At 35.2% G+C, this 27,461-nt stretch overlaps 1 pseudogene; it reads left to right on the forward strand.

Annotated features, from left to right (window-relative positions):
* Positions 1 to 26,361, forward strand: LOC121392244 (annotated as a pseudogene).
* Positions 26,362 to 27,461: the final 1,100 nt, after the last annotated feature.

The raw sequence follows: 27,461 nt of genomic DNA on the forward strand, positions 1-27,461 counted from the left end.
ATGGCCCAAGAGAAAGCCATGGAGGCAACTTTGCATTCGTTGAATGTGCAGCAGCCGCTGGGAAGTAAGTCATTCAATTTCTATGGAAGGTTATGATAATCCTTATCTTGTAGGATATGTTCTTGAGGTGGTTGCTGGTATAGTAACAAAATGTCTCATGCTCGTTCTAAAACTAAAGATATGGTGTGGCTGTATGTCTGATGTATGTGGAAACAGAGAAACAAGATATTGTACTGGTAAGAATATTTCATCTCTCTCTCTCTCTCTCTTGACCTAAAATATTTTATAGGAAGAAATACTCAAAAGGATTGTCTAATAAACAGCCTAAAATAGTGGCTCATCTATTTAGTATTACGACAAGCTCTACAGTCAGTAACTCCACCCACTTGTTACTCTTTTATTACATTTGTTTCATAGAGAATTTGGGGCTAGAGTAATTAACATGAACGTCTTGTTAAAAGCTGTCCCAGGAATGTTTGAACATACTGACAAAACAGTTTCGTAGTGAAGTTAGTGTATAGTACATACCACTAATTATCCTCTATTGATTTATAGGCTAAATTATTAGCAATAGAAATATTTCGTTGGGTGGGGCAGCTTTAAATCTTCTATTGATGGGGGAAAATTAAACCTGTACAGGGTAAGCAAATTTGATTAGTGGATGTGGCTTGATTTCTTAGTTAGATGAAGGAACTTGAAGAAGAATTTGCTAATTACCTGTGATCCAGCTGTACCACTCGTCTGTTACGTTCTCAACAGCACGTAGTTCAAGCCACACCCACTAGTTTCTGGTGGTGGAGAAGGTATTAATATCTTGTTTTAGTCCAATCTAATATATGATATGTAGCTGTGGGTGGAGCTGTACTTCCTCCACAACCTGAAGCTATTGATCCTTTTGACTTATTAGAAGCTTAATATTTTACAACAAATGCCAAAGGATTTCTATATAAAAATTGTATGTGTTATTAATATCATTACATGTAATTAAAATGTTAATTGCAGGGTGATGTTAAATGGAAAGAACGAAAGGAGCCTTAGAAGCTCTGTTACCACTGGCTCAATCTCCAAAAATTGAAGAAGGAGATTTTGAGACTGATCAAGACATTGAAGGAAGGTGTTATTGTAAAAACCACACCCTCTAATTATATTTCTCTCTAGATTATTAGTAAAGACAGTAATGTTTTAGTGATTGTATTAGCTGCTAATGTTTATTACTGGATATAGCTAAGGATTACGTAAAAAATTTAGTCCTTATGCAAGCTCTAGTTTGTCAGTCATATTTGAAAAATTTAAAAGAAAAAAACTCAATGTGGTAACATCATTACAGAAGCAGCTGACTCTGTATTTTAACTGTGAGTTAATCCCTACTCATTAACTCTTATTATCTTATAAAGACTAATTTAACTGCTATAACCAGATGAAACAGTTGAAGCACTTACCCAAAAAAAATCCCTCTGTCAAGCAGAGACAATTGCTGTTTCTTGCTCGCTGTTTATAGTCAATGTATACCAGCTATGATTCCTAAACCTTATCTGAAACTATGTGTCCCCACTTGTGGTGCAGGTATGTGATAACAATCACAATTATCATGTGACTTTGTTCATAGCGTCTTGATGATACCACGCCTCAAGTTAGAGATAGTGCCTGTGAAGTATTGGGAACCATACTTAAATTATTAGGAGATCGACCAATGGTTGCCTACATGAAACTGTTGATAAAACAAAAATGACTAAGGTACGTATGACCACCCTCCTTTAATTTGATTTCTAACTAGATTAACGAGTTTAAAGAGAAAGTGGAGCTCAAAGCTCCCCTCCTGGTTCTATGCCTGAAGCTAAGCCTGAAGCTAAGCCTGAACCTGCCCCACCAAAGATGATGAAGGTGCACCTCCAAAAAAAGAAAAATAAACCATTTTTGTCAAGTTCAAAAAAAGGTTCCTTGGTTACCATGGTAACTACATGCTAGTTTATTTTGATAGCCACCTAAAAAAGAAGTTGCTGCTAGTGGAGATGATTGAAGTAGTGAAGGAGGAGGTGATAAACCAGCAGAACCACCTCCTCGAAAGAAACAGCTGCTGAGAAAAAAACCTGCACCAGCTAAACAGCTGAGCAGGAGTGGGCTACTGCTAAAAGCAAGCGCAAACCTGGAGCATAGGGAAACAGATGAACCTCCTGATGTACCCAGAAGCTAACATTACAGTCAGTATTAATATGCTTTATAATATATGATCTATTGCTAGGCTGAGGAAGTTATGAGAAGCAAGTGAGTACTACCTTCGGACTATTAGATCATTAGCCATTCAACAGCTGGAAAGAGAAGGATTAGCTGGATGACACAATTTAAAGAATTTGGTAGAGTCATTACCTCCAGATCAAATGCATCTTTGCTGGTTTGTGAAAAGTGTTAAGGCGCGCCAAGCCTGGATTTAGATGGATCGCAACTTTAAGTAAACCGACATCCATGTACCTAAACATTTATTAAAACTGCCACTTCATAGGTTATGAAGGCAAGTTTCAATAAGGACAGTATTAGCTGAAAAGTCGACTACATTTGGCAAAAAGACAACAGCTTTGTAGTGTCCAGCACTTGTTATAAGTTTGCTGATATCAAGGTCAAAGGTCAAAAAGGTTCAGAGAGATGGATTATGCTTGGGCAGAGAAAAGACTCTAATTATAACCAGTCTACAAGTACGTACATAATGGCTAATTAAACCACTCCCCTTTCATGAACAATAGGTGTGAAGAATGCTTTGTTGAACACAAAATGTCCCTAAAGTTCAATCTGGAAGCATTAAGATTGGTTGAGTCAAGGGGACAAAAAAGAATTTGGATTTCTGGAAGTTGCAATTTTTTTGTGTTTTGTTAAAACGTGTAATGGGACAGTCCTGTGCTATTCCATATGTAGTATTTAATGTAACTCATATGGGATACATAAACGAAGGCTTTTGCAGCAACTAAATCCTCTGCTGTATAGAACAGCCTGTATTAATTTGTTGAACAATCACATGTATTTAGGTGCTACAACTTCCACCGACATGCCCTTCTTGACCCGCCACCCCATCCTGACCAAAAGGCATGCATTGACCTACAACAGATTGATGCAGCCTTGAAAAGGTTGGTGTGGTTTTTGTGATTATTTTATTACTGTTACATGTTAGATGCTGGTGATGAGACTCCACCCCTCCACAAGGGGGACTAATGTTCGATCGGAGAGAAGAGGCTGAGGAAGGAGGAGGAAGAGTGAGGCTAGTGGGTGGGTGGAGCCGCTCGATACATTGGCTGATCTTATGCCTAAAGTTGACAGGAGTGCTCAAATTAAACCAGAAATAATTAAAGAATTGATATATATAAAATTGGAAGATACGAGGAAAGATTACAAAAAGTTCACGATATTGTTACTCAGCTAAATTATCATCCTAGCTTGGAGATTGCCTGGAGCTTTGGAAAGCTCGATTAGGAGACGCAATAAAAAATCTAGTGAGTTTACCCCTACATACGGAAATGCAATTTGACCACAACCCCATAGGTGATTACAACATTGAACTTATTAGCAAGTTTAAGGCGCAGGCAAGGGATCTTCATGTTCTAAAATTTAACAAAGTGTTTAATACCCATCAGTTTGGATACTCTTGCTGACGTAAAGTAAGAAACTATTATTTATTATATTAGTTTAACGGTTCATAGCCTCAAGTCCGCAAATGCGGAAGATTGTTTTAATGGCTGTGGTAGCTGAAGTGAAATTTCCTCCTTCACTGGTTGAGCAAGATCTATTAGCACCAGCACTAGCAAATGAAAACCTAACTTGACAATTGAGGTAAAAACTAATATTTGTATTACAAATAATTATTTAGTTGGTTCAAGTGTTCATTATTTCTATTCATTTGTTAGGTTGGTTTGAAGAAAAGTTACCAGATATTGTAAAAAAAACTCCCATCAGAGGTAAAATCATTAGTTACCACTATTCTTTGACATGTTTGGAAGATCGCAAAGTGCTGATGTTAGAAAGAAAGCTCAAGTTTGTTTACTTTACCTTAATGGTGCCTGTTGGTTATGATGTCATGTTAAAACATACTGGAAAATTAAAGGTAGCACTAAAACAAAGTGATAAGTACTGTTATTTTTCTTTGGTCTATAGCCTGCCTACTAACAAACTGTTAAAAGCTTTACTTGGTAAACATCTCGTCCCATCAGTATCAGCTGTAACCCAACAAAACCTCAGCACCCATGAAGAGAAGACCACCCCCCAAAAGCTTCAGCAAAGAAAAGTTCAGCTTCTGTTAAAGGTATCTGCTGCTAAGTCTCGTCCTAAAACCACTGAGGCAGGATGCTGATGAAGGAAGATGAAGTTCAGTATTGACATTAATACCTCATGGAAAGAACAACGTATGAAAGATGAAGAAAATTAAAAGTAGTCATGTGACTGTCTTTACTATACTCTATAATTTCTGTAGATTTTAAATGGAATTTTCAATTACCTCTCCGTCCAGACATTATTGATCAATTAAAAGATCAGTTTTATCTTGTGTTAGTCTTTCCATACATAAAGAAAATTATTCCATGAGGACTTCAAGCAACAATTAGCAGCTGTAGCAACATTAACTGAAGCTATTATAAATATGTTGATGCTGCTATTGGATGTTATGATCTCTTATACGTTTGCGGTTAATTGAGATTCTTTGATAGCTAAACACAATTTAATATGAAATGTTTAGAATTCTTACATACTCTATTTCATGTACTAACAACAGCAGGTTATCGAATGAGTGAATAGAAAGCTGGTTGCATTCTTTGCCTTATCTTGTATTATTCAGTAAGTCCACTCTGTTCAATAGTTTAATAATTTAGATATTGTAAATATTAGGTTGGTGATCCTAAAGATCCTGTTAGGAAAGCTGCTAGGCGAAATCTTTTTAGAGATATTTTGTAATTTTTATCCACCTGGTAAATTGTTTACATATATTATGGATGGACTTGAAGCTTCCAAAATGCTCGTCAAAGAACTGGTAATGTCACTTGATTCACATTGTCATATAGTATCTTGATCTCAACATAATATCTTGATGTTTAGAATGTCTGGAATTATTGGGTGAAATTAATTCAGAATAATGCATGATAATTGTCAGCCAAATCCTCAAAAGACATTACCATTATAGCTTGCTCAGATTACTGATAGAGCGACCATGCTGTACGATCTGCAGCTTTAATATGCTATGGTGGTTGTATATGGTAATGTTTGGAGAAGGAGTTATATAAGTTACATATCAAGTAAATTTTTAATTATTAATTATTCATAATGGTATCTTGTGCTGTTTTGTGTTGTAGGCTCTCAGAAAAGATGTCACTTGTTGGAAAACTATAAAGAGATCTGGAAAGTTGTCCAACCTCATCAACAACACACAAAAACTAGCTAAGTCTAAATCACCATCTCTCCTCTTCCTCCTACACAGAAAAAGAAATCAGTATATTAACTATCTTCGTGAAATATATAGCGCTATTAATGTAGTGAGGAAATTGTTGAAAACAACCACCTCTCCTGTTACTTGTTGCCAAGACAACCTCTCCCAAAGGGTTCTTCCCTTCCTAGTTTACTGTCCATTTCTCTTGACATGAAGAAGTACTCATCCTCGACCTCGAAGTCATTTATACGAACCTCGTGTCTCACGTCCTGATTTATCAGGATTGGAAGGAGATATTAAAATGCTTACTGATACCACTTCAAAAGTAACATCTAATATAATATATATCATCATTGGCATTATCCTTCTAAGATTTAGTAGGTATCCTCGCAAAGCCTTATCAATAATCAACCAGCTCGTATGGCAACTACATCTTCTGCATTAGTTATATTATATCACAAATAACTAATTCAATATTGAAATGTCAGCTTCTACAGGCATTAGCTCAAATAGAAGTCTTTGCTACTAGTTCTGAGCAACCATCTATACTTGCTACACATATGATCAATTGTTTAATAGCTATTTGGATGCAGAAACGTATCAATTTTTACAACTCATGCTCAGTATGGCTTACGTCACCAAAGGATTATCAAAAGAGTATTGGAAATGAGTAGAACCATTAGCTGGAGTTTCTAACACAAGTATTTTCTTGAAGTAATCTCTGGCTAAGACAGTAAACAAAGACCTGTGTAAGAATTGGCAAAGAGATATTTTTTGGTACTTACTTGATGATCTATTACTTGTCTTGAAAATATAGCTCAATTAAAATCGTGTTTCAATAATGTGCTTAATGGGGCACGTTGTAGAAATACTGACAGAAATGCCCATTTTTGGGTAAGAACTGTTCATTTCTTCTCATCTTGTTCATTTTATATGATAGGTCATTATTTACAAGTGATGTTGAGACACATAGGTCCAGACGGACCACACAAAGCTGTCAGATATTGCAATGAAAGTATGTCACAATTATAGCTATATCTTTATACAATGGTATTTAGTGTTTGTGGAGTAGTAACACGAAACTTCAAGATGTTCTACCTGCCTCAATGTTGGATCATTTTTATTGAGAGATTTAGATGTATTCTTTGGCTGACAGCTTCCCTAATCCCACCCCCTCACCTATAGAAAACCATATCGCACTGTAAGACATCCTTTATCATTTAGCTAACATTATGAAATCTGAGGTACAGAACTACTCAATTGTATATCATGTTATCTCTCTTATAGGTACTGGACCACCTCTCATTAATAAGAGGGTACCAAGACTTCATCATCCTGTTTTACATATTTACATAAACAGTGAAAAAACGAGTATTTCGGAAATAACTGAAATGAAAGAAAATCTATAGAAGGCGCTGCACCATCATTGCCACACCCATAACAAAGTAACCCTTAACGTGTTAGATAAAATATCAATTTACCAAAGGTTAATAATCCATTGGAAAAAGGTACATTACCTGCTGATGTGCTTCTCATTTCACTACTATATTGGAGTAGACCATTAAAAATCCATTCAAACAACTAAAAACAGGTTTTATTACTGATATAATTATGTATAGCACTAATGTTTTCTTATAAAGGGATTTGAGAGCTTTATGATTTCCAGAGAAGGCTCATCCTGAAATTGATGTCAAAGCATGTTTTAGGTTCCACATCTCCTTTTTTTCAGCCTATATTGCGAGAAATTTGGACAAAGTTCCACACAATGGAGAACGAGTAACATTGCCACAGACGGGCGAGTCCTGGTAAATAGTTTTAAAGTATGTTATTAAGTTATGATAATTTTATTTTTGGTGAATGTAGAACATTTTTGAAAAGATAAGAAAAGGTCTTGAAAATGTGAGAACTAGAGCATCTCAAGTGGTGACTAATGTCAATCCATAGATAATAGTTCATATTAATTGATAATATTTCCTCTATTGTTTCTAACCTTACACAGTGGGACCAACCTATTTCTCAGTCCCAGATTTCAAAATCAGAACCAGTCCTGAAAGAAGTATCATCTGATGAAAACAAAGTAAACATTACAGTTGAGTTTAAATAATGTTTCACTTAAAATATATGCTATGATCCTCTCCATGGCTTAAATATTTGCCACTCAAATCACTGAGGAAGGCCCACCATGATCAAACTTAAAGCTCCTCCCTCCTTCACCAGTAAAACTTCACTGTAAACTTGATGATTTACGTACCCCACTTGATAGATCAAAGGTACTCAATAAATAGTGTTAATTTTGTCAGATAGTCCATTGCAACTAAAACACATATGTTAAAGAAATTATAAAGTTTAAATTACAACAAACTAGTAAGTCAGGCAAAAAGGGTTTGGACCAAGCAGGCCCTGATTACCACCTTCCCCATCATTTTGCTGAGTTCATTATCCCATTCCCATGTTGGTGACCAGAAGGTTGCATTATCCCTATTCCTACTCACCAATGGATTGACTTTTGAGGTTTGCTGCAAAAATCCCATTCCCATGTTATTAGAGTGAAGGTTGGGTTGGTTTCTAAAAGACCTCCCATGGTTTGAGAGGTTTGTAGTTTTCTGTGGTTGAAGTAGTCTGCATAACCCCATACTAGTCCCATGTTTAAAGCACAATGAGTCTGAGGTTGATACATTTCCATTCCCACTATTGGGTACCAGAATGCGCTGCATTGTCTTACTGATTCAAAGACCACCATTAAGGAACTAGAAGGAGTCTGAGTTGTAAGTTTCCATTCCCATATTGGAGTACCCAAATGAGCTGCATTGTCGTGCTGAATGTCAGAAGACCATCCAGTTAAGGAACAGAATGAGTCTGAGGGTGTATAAATTCCCTTCCCATACTGGGTGTACCAATGATCTTATTGGTTTGCATATTTCCATTCCATACCATGAGCTGTGAATATTGGATGCCCAAACCCATATTAGTTGGGTTTTTGTCGCGATAGTTATGTGTATTTAATTCCCACTAAACCAGAGCCCAATCATTTTGTGAACCAAACGAGTCTTAGCAGTATCTCAGATGTGGATTGGGTCTGTTCATACCACTGAACAGACCGCTGTAGATGTAGTAGGACTATATGTTGGAGTCCACCATGTATCACACAAATGATGAGGGTGTGGGCTGTTATCTTTGCGCTCCTGAAATTTTCATTTTCATAACTGTGATACTTGTACCATGGTGTGGTCCTTATTATGAGTGGTGGGGTGGAATGGTTCCAGTGTTCAAGCCCAGACCAGAGAAGATGTCATCATTCTATTTATATAACAATGACACTAATAATAAATTGGATGATATACCTTTCATATAATGGTGTGATTTGGGTGGTAGCTGAATTCCTATTTAACACAATGACCGCAGTATCTCCTCCTCCTCCTCCAAAAACTTCTATTGCTTTAGCAGTGTCCTCTGGGCTTTATTTTCATCTACTTCTCGAGCAATTCTCAGAGTGATCTGAGAGAGAGATTTAAAGTCATCTTTGGAAGACACACTTACTTCGTTGCCTCTCTCCATTTCTACATTTGATCCAATTGTCCCTTTGATGCATTTTCTAATCTTTTTTTTTCATTTCTTTAATGACCCATCATAAATTGAATTGACTAGAAATCCATACCAAATACTATATAATACAAATTACATCAGCTGGTAACCTTAGTGTCATTGAGTTCCCTAGTCCGATTGAACATGGTATCAAATTGGTAGCTTTTACTTAGCGATATACTGTGCTCTCGACACTCCTAATCCTTGAATGTCATTGTGTATATGATATCTCCTGTACACCCACATGATAATTGAATACAACAGGTGCGCCATACCCACCTAATATTCCCATTAAACCTCCAGGTTCCCTTTACGATATCTTAAGATATGTTGTAATATATTCTCCATTATATATCCTTATCAATGTCCCCTTTGCCAACAGCCTAAAGGCATTTAATACTGAGCGATTACAATAGTAATAAAAAATGGAATCACTGATACACATACTTACGAACTACATGTTTTGTATTAACATAGAGGTCGTTATCGTGGTATAATAAGAGGTTTCCTTGACGAGTACTCTATCATATCAGCAAATGTAGGTTAAAAACATACTCACACAGAGCTCCTAATATATTAAGTTATAATTTACTCTTTAATTAGTAATAGTAATACTTTATCTTTACTTGGCTGTTATCAGACCATATACTCCTAATATCATTGGTAATATAGTGGTCCTTGTCCCCCTTTGTTCGGTCCAGTCTCATCTTGAAATCAAATCCATTTTTTTGAAGAAATCTTATTGTTATCTACAGTGGGAGGGTAGTACGTGTGGCAAACCTATTGTAAATATAATACCTTTATTGGTTTATAGATCCAAATTGCTGGATTAAAACCTGGCAATATGGAGCGTGTTGATCTTCCTTCATTTTGCAGTCTTCACTATTTCACAGGACAATGGTAGAAAAACATGGTATCCTTTTCTGATTACAAACTCTTGGAATAATGCATGCAGTATAACTTATGTGTCCAAACTCTCTGATAGATATTAAAGATTTAATAATAAGAGATAACTTTATTACCTTAGGAACGTGGTATATTCGTCTGCTAATTATTCTAAAACATTGTGCCTTTTTCCATGTCACTTTTTTGAACAGAAGCATCATAAACGAAACCACTTACTAAGGCCAAGCAACTCACGAAGGGTGCCTTAATAATATTTATCGTATTTAATCAAATAAACCACCATAAACATTCCACTTTTGTTATATTGTAGGCATCAGGACGAACTGAAGGGCTCAATATTAATAATTTCTACCCAGTGGACGTAATTGATAGGTGTGTCAACCTCGTGCAGACCTCTGAATCCCGACTTAATCTAAAAAGGATCATAAGTTCATTTATAATTTACAAGGACAATGTAAGTCCCTGCCTCAGTATCATATGTCCACAAAGCAAACAAGTTACCCTTCCAGACATCAATTCAGTTTCATTACCTGCTCAATATTGTGTTTGAATGTTAACGTGTTATTGTAACAGTCAAATCGAGGTTTTCCCTCCATTATATCAAAAGCAAAACTACAATACCATAGAAAAGAGCACTTTGAGTGGACACGACTCATATAATCTGTCTTCAGGTCCCAAATATCTAATAAATGGATTTGTTGTAGAGCCCTTTCTGTGTTCCATTCCCTAAAAGTTAAGTTGTCTAAGGTAACCAAAACAACAATATTCAGAAACATAATGTCCTTTGCATGAAAACAAATAACTTCAATGCACTGAGAGGTTAATTGAAACCTACCACTGAGCGTGGTTTATAGGACGAAACTAGCACAGGTTTGAATCCCGGCCATCTTCCAATCGCCATGAGCCTAATCAGGAGGTTGTTTAACATGAGGTTTACCATGCATCATTTTAACATCATTATGCAAGAATTAAGAAGCATCGGCAATTTGTAACAATCCATAATGTTCCCGCTACCGTCGATGTACTGATATTTCCCTTAATACAATAATAACATTAGTAACTCCTCTACTATAATCATTAGGTGTAGTTTAAGGTGATGTTTAATCAGAACTACTCACATAACATATGACCAGTATGTAATCACACCCATAAACCCGATATTACTATTAATTTCTGTAGTTGTTAATCAGGGTACGTCCCCATGTTCACATCATCAATGGTGACAAACTGTTTTTAATTAGTGCTCAGACCCTAGTCAAAGCAGACTTGTTCCATTCGATGCAGGCTAAAAGTAGGCTCTTCCGACTATTTTTGAGTGTGAGCCGCGTCGCAGAATCACTGCTATTGGGTGAGCTGCTACAATGTACTTCTGCTAGTCCCAGAGCTAACACGCCCCAAAACTGGTATGTGACGAGTACTGTTTTCCAGTGTTTAATACTACCCCTATGCAGGGGGACGAGGTTTTGGATCCCTTTTAAACGTACAGAGAATACACTAATTTTTATGACATCACCGACCACAATTCAGTATCTTTAATCAGGGTAATAACTCAACTCCACATGACGAATCAACTCGAGTTGACCATTGCCTTCCTTAGCCATTTCTTTATCACCTACCCTATTCAAACACCATGAGGATGTCTTCTGTTAAACGTATACCCTTTTGATAATGTTGACGTCGCCTCGTTGGTTTTAGTAATGGACAGTTACATTACCAAGACAAGACCAGTCCCAATTCATCGTCATAACTCACCTCGAACACTATACAAGAATACAGACAAAGAAGAGACTTTACCATCTAATACTCCATTACAAAATACAACATTCCCAATTTAACTAACCAACACTTGATAGTAGAAAGGTCGACTGTAACCACCATTTCCCAGACTGCTAACTGTTCAAATGTGGTTATGGTGAACGTTGATAAGTAAGACGGATTAAGGTTATATTAGACGAAGACGGCTAATATCTCGAGTATAGGGTGTGGTTTTATATGATTCCCATGAGAAGACAAACGTTGTTCCGAAGGTCGCTAGAACGTCGATTTTCCTCGCGTAAAGCATGTGTATTTCTCATCTTGGGTCTTCCCGTGTCTCGCGTCGAAGTTGTTTGACACTTGTTAAATTAGTTGTCGTATTTCCTGATCTTTTGATTGCAAAATTCTTCAATCATTCCAACCTTTTTAGGTACCACTTCAGATGGTAGGCGCTTTCAATTTTGGTCTCTCAACTTCTTTCTTAAAGTCAACAATGCAGCAATCGCTCATTAGGTGTGACTAGCCATGGTTTTCCCTCCAAATGAGCTGGAATATTTTTACTTTGAAGTTTTGTCTGGACAACCAGCAAAGCTCACAGCAACATGACACGTTTTCTTCTTGATACTGACATTTATTTTTTCACATGGTTTCCTTTCCAACTGAGAGCGAGTACGTCCTTTCTTGGACACTTATTGGGCCAAGGGAGAGGATAACCAGGACACGTTGGGCAATGATCACGTTGAACATCCTCAATATTCCTGGTTTTCGCTACATATTCAACAGGTATATTGTCGTTTTAAACAACGATTTTTAGCATGCTGTCTGCAGTACGTTCCTGCATATTTATCTCCACAATATGAGACAGATAGCTTTAAATAATAGCATCCAGACTTATTGTCTTTGACAATATGGCGAAGGTAGTGTTTTCTAACCTACCGAACCAAGACATCCGTCAGTAACGTGCAAACACGAACATACAATCGTTAACATTACGTTGAGAGGATTCTCCCGTAGTACTTTCCCCACGATCTTCGCTGCACTGGTACAAGGACCTTCCTGTCGTCTTGCGCGACTTTACCTGCAATTGTCGTACACAACAAGACGTCTTGTGCGGTTCGCTACAGACTTTATCGCAAACAGGACAGCATAACCTTGCAGATCGGAGCTCAGTAAAATCTACTACGCACTTCGTCCAAAATCGACTATATTATAACTTTACTGGAAGTCGCCATAACGTTTTGTCCCATTGGCGTTTTATTCGTGTAAACGTGAGTGTATCCTCCCCCACAATATCGCCACGACCATATTATAAACTTCCTTTACAAGTTCACTGGTGGAAGATGATGCCACCTTCACAATTACTCGCTCAATAGTTAACATGCAAAATACATGACCCATAGATTTTTTTAAAACTGACCCCAAATTACACATTTTGTGAACATGGCTCAGTTCAGCAATAACATAAAAATAAACCACACTTAACAACGTACACTATACAATAGAGGTCTTGACATACTATAATCCCCAAATGTGCATATTTATATTATATTTCTTTTACCTTAATTACGAGGGCAGAAGGTGTGGTAGTTTTCATAATAACCAAAACTTATCCCAACACTTGCAAAGACAATGTTCGTGAATGCATTACAATACTAAATAAATAACTTCGTAAAATCCAACATATTTATATCCTACATATAGTAGATGTAACCTTGATTCTTCATGGATTATCAATTGTACGGATTTTAGGATGTCGGAGACTGTAAGTGGTCTTGGCCGCCTCGTTTTAAAACATTTCAAAAAGAAAAAAATACTTCACGTTTTTTCTTTGGTATCTTCTCAATTTCAGGATTTTGCTGGTAAATTAAAATCACAACTTCCTAAAATGGGGAAATTAATGACATAAACTCCACCCACATTCGTTAAAACTGTTTTTGTTGACTGTATTAATTCCATTTATAACTTTCCAAGCGACAAGCCCTGGTCCAGCACTAGCAACATGTTGTGACTATACCGCGTCCGCTTTTGAGGACTGGGTTACGCTACATATAGCTCCTTCAACTTACCTAAAAAGACTCCTTGAAAATAGAGAGTACTAACGGGGTTAAATTATTAGACCACGCCCATGAACGGTAAACGCCCATGCTCCCTATGTTGATCTTGTGATGAATCTGTCATCAGTAATATGGCTTGGGTGATATGTCCATTCATCTTTTACTACTATATCTGTTACTAGTATTAGTTGATTAAAATGTTGAGCTGTTAAATATTTTATGTTTTTTAGACTATACTATGACAGTGGGAGATTTAAAGAACTAGACATTACTGTGGAACCACACACATATATCCTTCCTTATTAAATGCTCATGCTGAGTTAACTGTGGTATTTTCCAGCTCCACTCTCCCATCACCATATCACTTATCAAATGTCACCTACTTTTATAGTTGATGATACCATTAAAGGAAGGATTCGGACTATTGCAAGAAATAAGTGATAGTATGGTTCCAATTTTACTTTTATGCTATTGTATCTCATATCAATAATGATACAGTTGAACATTATTGATATTAGCACTGTTACATCAGTATCAAAATAAAGGGTCATTTTAATGATGTTACTATAAAATGTTCTATTACATTATCACAAATGTTTCTATTTATAGCTCTGTTCTATTTATACTCCTATACCTGGTGGTTGACACTAGTCCTCTGCTCTCATGTTGATCAAATCTCCAGTTAACATATTTCCATGTACACAACAACAATGTATTTCAAGCATGTAACTTAGTTAGCTACTACTAGGTCGTAAAATGAGGAGATAAAATCCTTATTTATTTTTCATTAATGAACTCTGCCCCATGCATGGGCAGTGGAGATATTGAGCATACCGTCAGTTACAATATAGTTGTATAATCGACATTACTAAATATCAGAGATTAGAGTATAATACTTTATTTGATTGCACTGTGAACATATCATTAACCTAATCTTGAGTGGGGTGTATCTTAGTATGTAATATTATATCTTATCCTTCTTATTAACAGGTCTTCCTCATTTAAAAAGGATTCAGTGGCATTAAATCAGTCACAGTTGACTCATTTTATGGTGATGGTGTAATTTATGCAGTGTTAGCTACTAGTCTATAAATGGCAGAACTTCAACTTATGTTCCTGCTGTGACATCTGCTTGTGAGTTTGCCTTGTAGAGAAGCTAAGTGTCAGATGATCTAGACCTGTTATTAATATCATTGTGTCACCTTTACTTGGACTGGATTTGATTATTCATGTGTTTATTGCTCACCGACTATTTCACATAGAAGTACTATATATTTTCATGGATTATTATATTACTTATAACTTATATAATCTTCTCAGGCATTTATACCCCAACACATAACAGGTAAGTCCATTTGGTCACATGACTGTCATGTGACTCTTTCTATTATATACAGTTTCATTAGCTATAAATCGTCAAGCATTGTCATATCATTTGTATTATTTTTTGATATGGTTCTTAACAGATGGTATCTACCTTTTATTTTAATGTTTTTCTGGAGTCCAGGATTCCTTATTGCAGCCCATTTTTAATGTATTCACCATTTGGTTAGTCACAATTTCATATGTACCACACCTCCTTATTATATTCTACGATACAGGGATGTTCACTATATTGAAGATCAGTTATGTGTATGGACTTTCATGGCTTGCCTTGTTGTATTTAACACTTATACCTGGAGTGATTTTTCCACGAGCTATGATATATATTTGCTTCCTCGTTAATAGGAAGTTATCTTGAGTATATGCAATAGGAAACTTTGTATTTACTTCACTTAATGAAATTGTTATTGAGAGTTGTAAAAGTTGTTTTCTGTAAGTGGTTTACCTAGCAACAGATTGAAGTCTAACCCATTCCAACTTAATGGTAAGTATCACATGACAATCCATGAACTGATTATATTTTTTAGATATTTTATTATCATGTGGTTGGTTCGTACTTCTTGTGGCTAGTATTATAGTTCAAGCATTACTAGCCAGAGGACGTGACCCTTTTCCTAAAACATCACTGTATAAACATGTTACAACAAATGGAGAAAGAGGTCAAAACGGTTACAACAACCTGCTATTAATGAAAATAGAAAGCTTTTACATTCTTATTGTAGCAGTCCCAAGAACTCATGCTACATATGGGGCCCTCTCTAGTCAATAAATTACTTTTATTTTACCCCTTGTATCATACAATGTGTTAATGTTTCTAAATGTACTCTTTTATTGTCTCTGATTGAGATGATGCAACAAGATGTCTCTTTTGGTCAGCCAAATGGACAGAAAATCTGTACACAAAGTTGTTAGCTGACGTCTAAGCTTTTGTAGAGCATTGAGATCACGACAGGCATACATCTGATTCTCCAAGATTGTTAACATACTCTGAAACCTCTTCTTGTGCTTGTTGTATTGATGTTATATCAAGTGATTGTAACTAAAGATGTTCTATAAAAATAATTAAGGATCTAAAAGACTTACTTTCTGAGTTATTGGATGTAAAAACATTACTTTTAGGTTATGGCTAACAAAGTGGACGGGAAGATCCTGCTCGTTTTAGATTACGCTGGGAAGTGGGCGTGGGTGTTTTAGTTGTTAAAGTGATGGGTGTTCATTGTAGATTTGGTTTCTTCAGCTCCAATATGGGGTGTGGTAATTCTAATTGTGTATGTCACCACTTTCAGGAACCATGATGTTATACATTGTTGATAATGTGTTCTTCATTGGTGATGGTTTTTGTTGAAGGAAAAGACAACGGCCTTTCGTCTTCGACTTCATTTAAAATACTATATCGTTCACGAAAAGGACAGTCCCTTGATCAATAGCTCGTCCAGACTTGTATAACAGTATATATAACGAGATAAATCATATCGTGATGGATTAAATGTAGGGTCATCAATGTTAATACCAGGGTTTTCCCCCCTATGTTTTTTTTCACATACTTCCTAATGTATCATGGATATGACTAACACTGGTTTATACTTTGGGTGATTTGATTTAAGATTTCATCATGTACTGGCTCAATTAAACTGGGAGGATCTTCAACTTCAGGTACTATGTGGATATCATGAGCCAGAGGTGTTGCAAAGAGAAAAATATCGCTCATTGGGTTTTGGTTTTAGCTAACCAGCACATATCTTTGCTGTAAGAACTTCAAGTACTTGCTTACGAAGTCGTCTCATTACAGTAATACCTTGTATTCCAGTGTCAGGTAAACGACTAGAGGGATAACGTAAGATACGTCGAATAGAAAATTTTAGCTGTAACAACCATGAGTGTGTACTTTAGTTGGAAGGACATCACCAGTTGCTACTATAGTTGTGTAGTAGATTTTTTTTTACCAGCTATACACATGGTACATCAGTACAATGTCCTACTGTAATAAAGGTTACGCCATCAAATGAATGACGGGTTCTCCAGCATGCATCTGCCAGAAAAGACGAGGGCGAGCCACTAGGAGTCAAAAATCTTGCTGTAAATATTCTTCTTCTGATGCTTTTTGTTGTTAAATTGAGTTGTTGTATAGCAGGGAATGATGTACCAGTAATAGTTTGATACTCTTGAAGAATAGTCTGTAATTCATTTGATGTGTCTACATAACCTATACCACATTATATTATAACTATCATATAGACTTCAATGTTTACCAATAATAGATTTCCCATTATTATGAAAACGGGCTCCACGTATTTTACTGAACCAGTTCACCAGCTTGTACACCAATGACTTGATCATGTGTGTCTGGTCCTCCACCCCATCGGTGATCTGATTAGCAGTGATCTAAAATAAAGTTAGCATTTAAAAGTACCAGTCAAGAAACGTCATTACTTGAATAGAATTAGTAGCTGCTAGTAACCATCATTAGATTATCCTTGTCCTCCCGTGGAGCCGTCAACGATGACATCTGGGCTAGGTTTCTGTGTGAATAGTTACTGTAGTAGCAGGGCTAAAAGAGAGAAATCAATTACTAATTGTTGTAGATAATACTATGAGACTTTCATGTCTAAAAGTCTTGATCTCAAACTTACTCAGTATCCTGGACTACAGTCATAGGCTGGAAATTTGAGAATCCATCTTTCTACCTTCAATACAAAAATACTGAGATAATACGAAGGCAAACAAGAAAAGGAGTGGCAAGATTTACGGACGTAAACGGAAACGTTCTGAAATTTCTATAGAAATGCAATAGTACAAAAAATATCAATATTCCGTATATTACACGTGCTGTATTATGAACCTGGAAAGACCATTTCCTGCAGAGAGCAGCGAACACAGCTATCTCCCAGCCCAAACTATCCCTCTCCTGGTTCTAATTATCATGGGTTCTCAAGGGCAAACTGCTCTAACGCAAACACCTTCTATTGTACTCATTTTAGAATGCCTTCAATTAACCTTCGACAAACACAACAGGTAATACATCACGTGACTTACATACTAACAGAACATACTAAATTTGTATTAATTTTATTGCTATAATTACAGGAGTTTACTCTCCAAACACTGATCTCCAGGTTGAGAATGTAATGGGAAAAGAAGAAACGTGAAACTATATATCAACAAGTATACAATATATAATATAGTATACATATTAATATCTGTGTAGTTTACATACTCTAGCTAACTGTGTCCTAGAATTTATGAAATTATTTTAAACAAGTTAAAACTCTCATTGAAGCTCCGAAAAGAAGAGCAGAGACTGAGTCAACCACACCCATAATTGATAGTGACAATGGGATATTTGTATGTTTTTCTCTTCGTAATTAAAAATAATAATTAAGGGGCTTCCCATTTAGGTACACTATAAAACATTGTCTTCAAGAATATGAGATATTAACATTTTTTCTCAAGTAGTGTTATTTCATAGACAATTGAAACATTATATGATAGGAGCTGATAAATTCAACAATATCACTTAATATTAGAAAAGTGAGTCCATTTTCATAGCTATTGATCCATTTATCAAAGTCATAGAATCGAGGTAAAAAGCAGTTTATCAGCAGCTAAACGTTCTAAAGATATTACTACAGCACTTCATACGTTATGATGTCAAAGTCTGGAGGTGTGTGGCTGTTGAAATTGAAGGCCCTTCACCTTAGCAATGTTAATGACTCAATTTAATCCACATGTAAGTCATATGTATGTCACATGACCTTCATGGCTCTTAAATAGCGAGGAGAGTGAGTTTGCGCTAAAAGAAAGCAATTCGATTGGCTCAATTAAGTGAAAATAGTCTCGTTTTAGAACATTCTCTTGTAAGCAATGACATCATTATGACATAATTTATTAATTTTTAGGGCTCTGCTTCAACATCTTCAACCATCTTGTTCCACAAATAGTAGATCTTTAGTTAATCAATTTATACAAATGCTAAAGAACAAATCAACCAGTTAGTCATAGCAATTAATTAATGAGTATGCCCCTGTTAATTTAACCTGTAGTTATTAGTTTTCTACTGGAAAAATTCAGTTAGCTAGACTTGATTTGACTTTAAATGCTGATCCTAAACAGTTAGTTTTTTAACATAATATATTACACACTTATAACTATATTATATAGTGTATTAACAGCTATCTTGTCAAGCCAGTTTGACGTGTTTAACTCGTATGATGAACAACGTAATAGAAAGCAATTCATAGCACTGTGCTATTACTGGAATCTATTGTTTAAACAATATAATTTAGGTAATGTTTATTTCACTTCATTTAATGTTCCTGTAGTTCTTTGTCTCATTATACCATTACAGTTATTGTGTTTACATGATGTCACATGATCGAGACCACACCCCCTCATCATATCAGTGATTTAGCTAAAGCAATTCAATTACTAGCGAGATCATTAAGTGAAGAGGTGTGGCTACTAGCTTGTAACCACTACCCCTTCATAATGATTCTTTAGGGCAAATTAGAGATGGCTATAAAATTAGTGCATGTTCATTACATCATCTGGAACATTTTAACAAATCTAATGTTATAACTGTGATGATGTAAGTTTGATAATAATAATGTCTTAATTAACCAAATATTTGACATTTTAGTGTGTTTGAAAATTTTACTAGCAAATTTGACAGCAGAGAAAGCATTGTATGAATCAAATTGGTTGATAGTCCAAGAAAATATTGACAAAATAAGAAAGTTTTTGATAGCTTGTTAGCAGACTATTGGTCAGGGGTTTCCCTCAAACATATTTAGTTTTAATAATGTATTATTATTAGGTCAGCTAAGCTGTTTTGTACACTCAAACACTTTATAAGTCAGCAACATCAGTTTGTAATACACTATTAAAGATATTAAGGTATATTGTAGTACTTGTACTACAATATATAATATATTATTGTAGTACTAAATCATCCAGTATTGAGATATGGACATTGGAGACAAAGTTCTAGTTCATTATATCCTACTATAATTATACTAATTATTATTAGAGTACGTCTGTTACAAAGTGATATTTTCTATGCTGAAGGAAGGAATGATTTAGCTGTTAATATTCTCATTGATTGTATTACACATTGTCAAAAACATCATCTTCACTCTCTATCTGTTTTGTGCTCAACTCAAATTAGTCCGATCTCAAGTATGTCACCAAACTATTATCATTGAATGACTATCCTCTCTAGATACAATTTGAGATCTTAGATCAGATCACGATATCTGAATTATTTACCTCAACTTCTAACACATGGTATATACAAATTAATACTATATAATATTCTCTTTAGGTTCTAGTAATGAAAAAGCTGAAGCATTTCTGTTCTTGCACAAATAACAATATTAAAATCTAATAACACACGGGTTATATAACTAATGAAGGTACAATTAATATTTATATTATGTATGTATTATATATTGCGTGTAGCATAGATAGATACAGGGCACTAAGTCTCCTTAGTTATGCTATGGCTGAACTCCACCCTATTTCTCCACCCACTCACTTGATGAAACATATATTAATTTTTCAGGCAATGTTGTATCATTATGTCAAGGACCCAGTAGGCATAGCTAAGTCTTTTCAATTATATCTCATAGATAAACTAATGTGAAATATGCAAGTTATTTAGAAAACTATTTAAAAGACAAAAGTGAAAATGAAAAGTACTTCATTAAGATCATCTAATCCATCTTTGTGTTATGCCTGCAATTATTTTTTTCTTTGAATAAGTATGGCGCATAGAAATTAGAAAAACAATAGAATATGTGATAATAAATATATCACTAAAGCACTTGAGGCCTCTTGTCAAAAATCACATTAGTGTAAAGACCATAACTAACATGGACGAGTATAGTCATGAATTGACCCTGTATTTATTATTAATAATAACGCTTTATTAAAGGATGCACTTTACTAATTGTAACATTGTCAAATATTTCTTCCACCAAAGATATTTACGAAATGTATCTCTCCAAAAGCAGACAAGAATAATAAGAATACCATTATAACATGAATGAAAGAATTAATCATAGCAGAGAAAAATGCTAGAGGAGATTAATAATTAATGATATAATAAGAGGGGGATAGCCTTACATGATCCTCCAGCAAACCATTTAGTTCCAATCCACCATAACATGACCATTGTAGCATGATGATAAACATGAAGAAAAGTGACTTGGCTATTCTTTTTCCTCAAATAAAATCACAGTATCTAATAATTCAATAATCTTTGAAAAACAATAAACCCACAGCTGATTGCAAGCTATAAAAACATAGAGAAATTAGTATTTATAATAATTGTATTTTTTAGTTTACTCTAATAGCATTGTTAGAATAACTCAATGGATCACATATCCAAGTATACTTCAGTGTTATAGCAGACATCAAGAACTAAATTAATGACACAATTAATATTATTTATATAATATTATTATAATACATTATTTCATTAAGTAACAAGAAATAATTAAGTTTAAACTATTAGATTCTATAAGGAGGTGGTCCTGGTACTTTACCTCATATGCAATGTAAAAATTTAAAAAGTATCATGCAAAAATTATATATTTTCATAACAATATTAAGATCCATTGGCTTTTTATTCTGCATATAATCTGGGTCCCACTTTCACAAAGACAAGATAGCCTAATACAATAGCTAGCATAGGCCATGGATATTCCACCATTAACCAATGATTAGTACGAGGATCTATAACGTGAGAAATATTATCTACTGTATTTACTATGCAGTTCTTACCTGCATTTTTTGTAGCTGTAAGATATCGTTGTTGCAAATAATTCAAAGTGTGCCATGACGCCTGTCTGATGATAGCTCTCCTGATGCTATAAAAGGGGGAGGGCCTCATTATCATGGTTATCAATTATGACGTTATTGTGAGAGCGGTAGTTTGAGAGAAAGGACTCTGTAAGTTTCCATGATTAATGACCTATTACTAATTTTTGTCATAGAAATGGCTACAATAAACGTTCATCATCACCTGAACAAGAAGGCCATAATGAAGGAAACACACCTATGTCCCAAAAGTCCAAAATGGATTGACTCGTTCATTGAATCCACACCTCCTGGTACTACTTTGAAGAAGACTTAGCTCTATATGAGGTTATAATACTCATAATGATATTCATTGATTTGTATGACCGGCTATGGAAGAAGCTGAAAGCCATGGAATTGGTAAACTCACAAGAACAAGATGGCGACGTCCACCCCCTCCATAATTAACCCTCTCAGAGAGTTCTATTATTTTCCAGCAAATTGATATTGACTTCTATACTGCGAGGCTATGACAGGTACAGTTAGTAATATTAATAATTAGAACATTATGGTGCACTGATAGGAATGCCAGGTCCCACAGAGTGGAAGTGTCCCTATTCTAACGCATGTATGTGTAACTGCCGAGGGTAACAGTGGGTGTGTACCCACGTACATGGATTTATGCCCTATCTCTATGTCCCTGTTCCTCACTCTGTCTTTACTCCAGAGAATTGTCGTCATTTTCAAGATGCTTTACAATCTGCTATCTTATCAGATTTCAGATCTGGTCGAGATAGTCAAGCTACTCCTGTATTAGCAGTAGAAATAGTACACAAATGTTCCTTATATGGTTATCATCAGAAGACGGGGTTTCCCTTTTTACTAATCACTCTCTCTCTCCCTCGTTTTGTTGCTCCTGCTAAACGATCTCTCTTGAAACAGGGTATTGAATTACCAGGATTGGGAATTAGAATGTTTCAAGTTTTGAGAGTAACATTGAATATGAAGTCAGATTTATGATTGACAGAAATGTTGTCGGATGTAACTGGATAGAGTGTCCTCCCGGGAAAGTATTTCCTTCGTAAGCCACACCCACTCATAGTACTACTATTACACCAGGGGGATTTACCATATATAGTAATAGACTCCACCCATTTCAAAATGTCAAATTGAACTTGATATATCATATGAAGATTTTGTGAGCCATGCCCCTGAAGGAGAGTGGCAAAAGATAGCGCCATTACGTATCTAAGTTTTGACATTGAGTGTGCTGTGTAGAAAGGTAGTATTTTCCTGAAGCCTCACAAGATTCTGTTATTCAAATTGCCAACATGGTCGTTCATCAAGGAGACTCCACCCCTTTTATTAGAAATGTTTTTTTACTCTCTCAAGTCATGTGCTACAATTATTGGCAGTGATGTTCGTTGCTTTGATAATGAGGACCTAATGTTGCGGAAAGTCTCATACTATACTTACTTGAGAATGAGTCTCTAATATTACAGAGCTGAGTGATTTTGTTCAAGAGGTTGACCCTGATAATATTAACAGGTTATATATCATTAATTTTGATATACCTTATCTCCTCACGCGCAGGATCGAGGCAAGCTTTAAAAGTCCACCAGTTTGTTCCATATTTGGGCAGAATTAATAATTTACTAACAAAAATGAAAACGTCAACATTTGAGTCTAAAGCATATGGAAAACGTGAAAACAAAGTCATTAATATTGAAGGACGTATTCTTCAATTTGATTTACTTCAAGTTAGTATATTGTATCTCTTTGTGTTTTTTATATTTGTATTTATTGTTACAGATTTTATTTCGTGACACCAAATTACGTTCTTATTCTCTCAATTCAGTATGTTTTCATTTCTGAAGGAACAAAAGGAGGATGTTCCTCATAATATCATCACTGATTTTACAAGTAATTGCTTATTAGATGTCAAGTTGGAATGAGTTTAAGGATGGGGGTTGTTAATGTAAGAATGGGGAACGAAGATACTCGCAGAAGACTAGCTATATATTGTATGAAAGATGCTATCCTACCATTAAGAGATTGCTGGAACAAGCTAAGTGTCTTATAAATTATATTGAAATGGCCAGAGTAACTGGAGTACCTCTAAATTATTTATTGACTCTGGACCAACAAATTAAAGTTGTCTCTCAGCTTCTAAGAAAAGTCAGTACTCCATTGTCAGTTTAACATCAACACTCTGTCTATATCTTTGCAGGCTAAAGATCATGACTTTTTTAATGCCTGTACATAAATCAGATGCTCCTGAAGATTATGCTGGTGGTCCTGTGATAGAACCTGTAAAAGGTGAGAGAAATATAGATTATCTTAAACTGTTGTCTTTCTCTCTATCTCAGATATTATGATGTTCCTATTGCTGTACTGGATTTCTCCTCTCTGTACCCTTCTATAATGCAAGCTCATAATCTATGTTATACTACTTTTATTACCACAAACCATCAATAGAGAAAGGTGGGTGTGGTTCTTGTCCTCTTATAAATGATATAACTCTTTTAGATTACATCCCTGATGAGTTTCATTAAGAACACCTTCTGGAAATTACTTTGTGAAAAAATCACACTTCGTAAAGGAATACTACCAGAGATCTTAGAAGATCTATTAACAGCTAGAAAAAGGTATTATACAAATTGTGACCACACCCACTACCACACCTACTTTTAGGGCTAAAGAAGAACTGAAGAAGGAGACGGATCCATTTAGAAAAAAAGTACATTGTTTAATTTAATAAATCAGGAATTTAATAATCATCATGTATTTTAGGTACTAGATGGACGCCAATTAGCTTTAAAGCTCCGTGCTAATTCAGTGTATGGATTTACTGGAGCTACTGTGGGGAAATTACCTTGGTATTGAAATATCACAGGTTTGTTCAATGGACGACTATGTCCATTACTTGGCTATGTATCTATTTATTTTATTATGTATCCATTTTACAGAGTGTAACAGCGTTTGGTCGTATGATGATAGAACAGTCACAACAGTTAGTAGAAAACAAATTCAATATAGCTAATGGATACAATTGTGATGCTAAGGTATATTATATGTGTCCATTTTGATCTATGTGTCCATAAAAAATCAGGTAATTTATGGTGATACTGACTCTGTCATGATACGTTTTGGATGTGATAATGTTGAGGACAGTATTGGTATTAGGAAAAGAAGCAGCTGCTTATGTACTCCACTCAATTTCCATCACCAATTAAATTAGAATTTGAAAAAGTATATATACCATTACAATGGATACATATTTATAGATATAGGTTTATTTTCCATATTTACTGATCAATAAAAAACGATATGCTGGACTTAGTTTTTCTCGTGCAGAGACTCATGACAAAATGGACTGTAAAGGAATAGAGACAGTCAGTACTATTAGTAATAATAGTACTGATAAATGTACTGCTCCTCCTGCTGTAGGTTAGACGAGATAATTGTCCATTAGTGGCTAATTTGTTAGGGACTTGCTTGCAGAAAATACTGATTGAAAGGTGTATCCATTTATTAATCTATGCATCCATTGAATGTCATATATTATAGAGCTCCTCAGAATGCATTAGAATATGCTAAACAAACGATATCTGATCTTCTCTGCAATAGAATAGATATATCACAATTAGTAATCTCTAAGGAGCTCACTAGAACCAGTGCTAGTAAAGAATATAGTACAGGACCCAAACTAGCTCATGTTGAATTAGCTGAGAGGTAAACCCTTAATTATCTGGCCTTATTTACAACAATACTTTGCAGAATGCGTAAACGAGACCCAGGTTCCGCCCCTAATCTTGGTGATCGTGTACCGTATGTTATTATAGCTAGTGCTAAAGGGACACCAGCTTATAAAAAAGCTGAAGATCCAATTTTTGTGCTAGAGAATAATGTTCCTATTGACACTGAGTATTATCTGGGAAACCAGTTAGCTAAACCACTTTCTCCAGAATCTTTGAACCTATTCTTGGAGACTCAAAGGCTCAGTCTGAATTATTGAGTATGAGCCTTTATAATGCACTATAATTATATGTTTTTATAGAGGGTAATCATACTCGATCTAAAACAGTAAAGACTTCATCGTTAGGTAAATTGGCTGCATTTACTACTAAAAGAAGTACCTTGCGTTGGTTGTAAAGCTGTTTTTAGACATGAAAGTAAGTAATGTATCTAGTGATTAATGTATGTGTCCATTGTAGGTGCTGCTGTCTGCCACATTGTCAGTCCAAAGAGTCAGCTATCTATCAAAAGGAGATTTGTTCATTTGGCTCATCTAGAGGAGAAGTTCTCTCGTTTATGGACCCAATTCAGCGATGTCAAGGCTCTTTACATGAAGATGTAGTATGCACAAGTAATATATCTTTTAGTGATTTAGTGATGAATCATTATCTGATATTTTTTAGTCGAGATTGTCCCATTTTTTTATATGGAGTTAAAGTAAGAAAAGATTTGGAAGAACAGGATAACTGATACTCGATTTTGGACCATCTGATTGGTACCATGGTAACACTAAGTATATAACACTAAGTATACCAAAACAACTTTACATACATTGTCTAAATAAAATCAGGTGGTGGGGCTACTAATGTTCATTTTTTTCCAAAACTTTTCTTTGTGACGACGTATCTTTTTTCTGATGACGAGTAATTTGTTCCTAAAACAAAAAATAAGAAATGGCCATCTTGGTGCTCATCCTTACATGGAGTTCCTTAATGGCATCCTCATGATGACTGATTTCTTTTTCATGATGCTCTTTAGCATGTTGCTTAATTTTTTCAAGTTGTTCTTGTTCCTATAGAGACGGTTGCAGTCATGAATATCATTAAAATCTACCAATTTTCTAAAGTATTGGTCTTCTTGTGCTTTCTCCTTTTTTTAAAAGATCCTCCTGCTTGTCTAAGAAAATAAAAGTTTTAAATACAAGAATTTTGTCTTAAGTCACTCGTGTTGAGTTCTTACCTAATGGCACCTAATAATGTAAATAAATAAAATCGATGTTATTTTGATACAATTAACTGATATTAATAGTATTACCTCATCGTTGCTGTACAGACGAACTGCAGTTGGATAGAAAAAACGAGAAGAGCGACTTAGCATTTGCAGCCTTGTTAACGCCATTTTAGAATGACCTTTGTGAGGACAGTACATACCGCAAAATGTTTTAATTATCAGTAGACTATGAGTCTCCACAGAAGAGAAGTACTCAATTTATTCAAGCAGGTACTCTAATGGTTAAATTATTGACGATTTTTTTTGAGATATTATCTTAGTTCTGTATATGGGTCGAGAATATCCACTTGGTTATCCTTATTTCAGAGAAAAATGTTATAAAGCTTTTTTACGTCACAAACATGAGAGTGATCCTGACAAATTAGAGAGCTGTTAGATAGAGGACATTATGTAGTACGTGAAATCGAAGCTTTTATAAACTCAAAAAATATAGAACATTGAAAAAAAAGATACTATTAATCTCTTTAAACTCAAAAATACGAAAAAACATTAAGAGAAGATGTATAATAACTACTTTAATAATTAGACCAATTTTTAAATAAGACCATTGACTTTAAATA

Source organism: Gigantopelta aegis, unplaced genomic scaffold (genome assembly GCF_016097555.1).
Source record: "Gigantopelta aegis isolate Gae_Host unplaced genomic scaffold, Gae_host_genome ctg3565_pilon_pilon, whole genome shotgun sequence".
Taxonomy (NCBI): domain Eukaryota; kingdom Metazoa; phylum Mollusca; class Gastropoda; order Neomphalida; family Peltospiridae; genus Gigantopelta; species Gigantopelta aegis.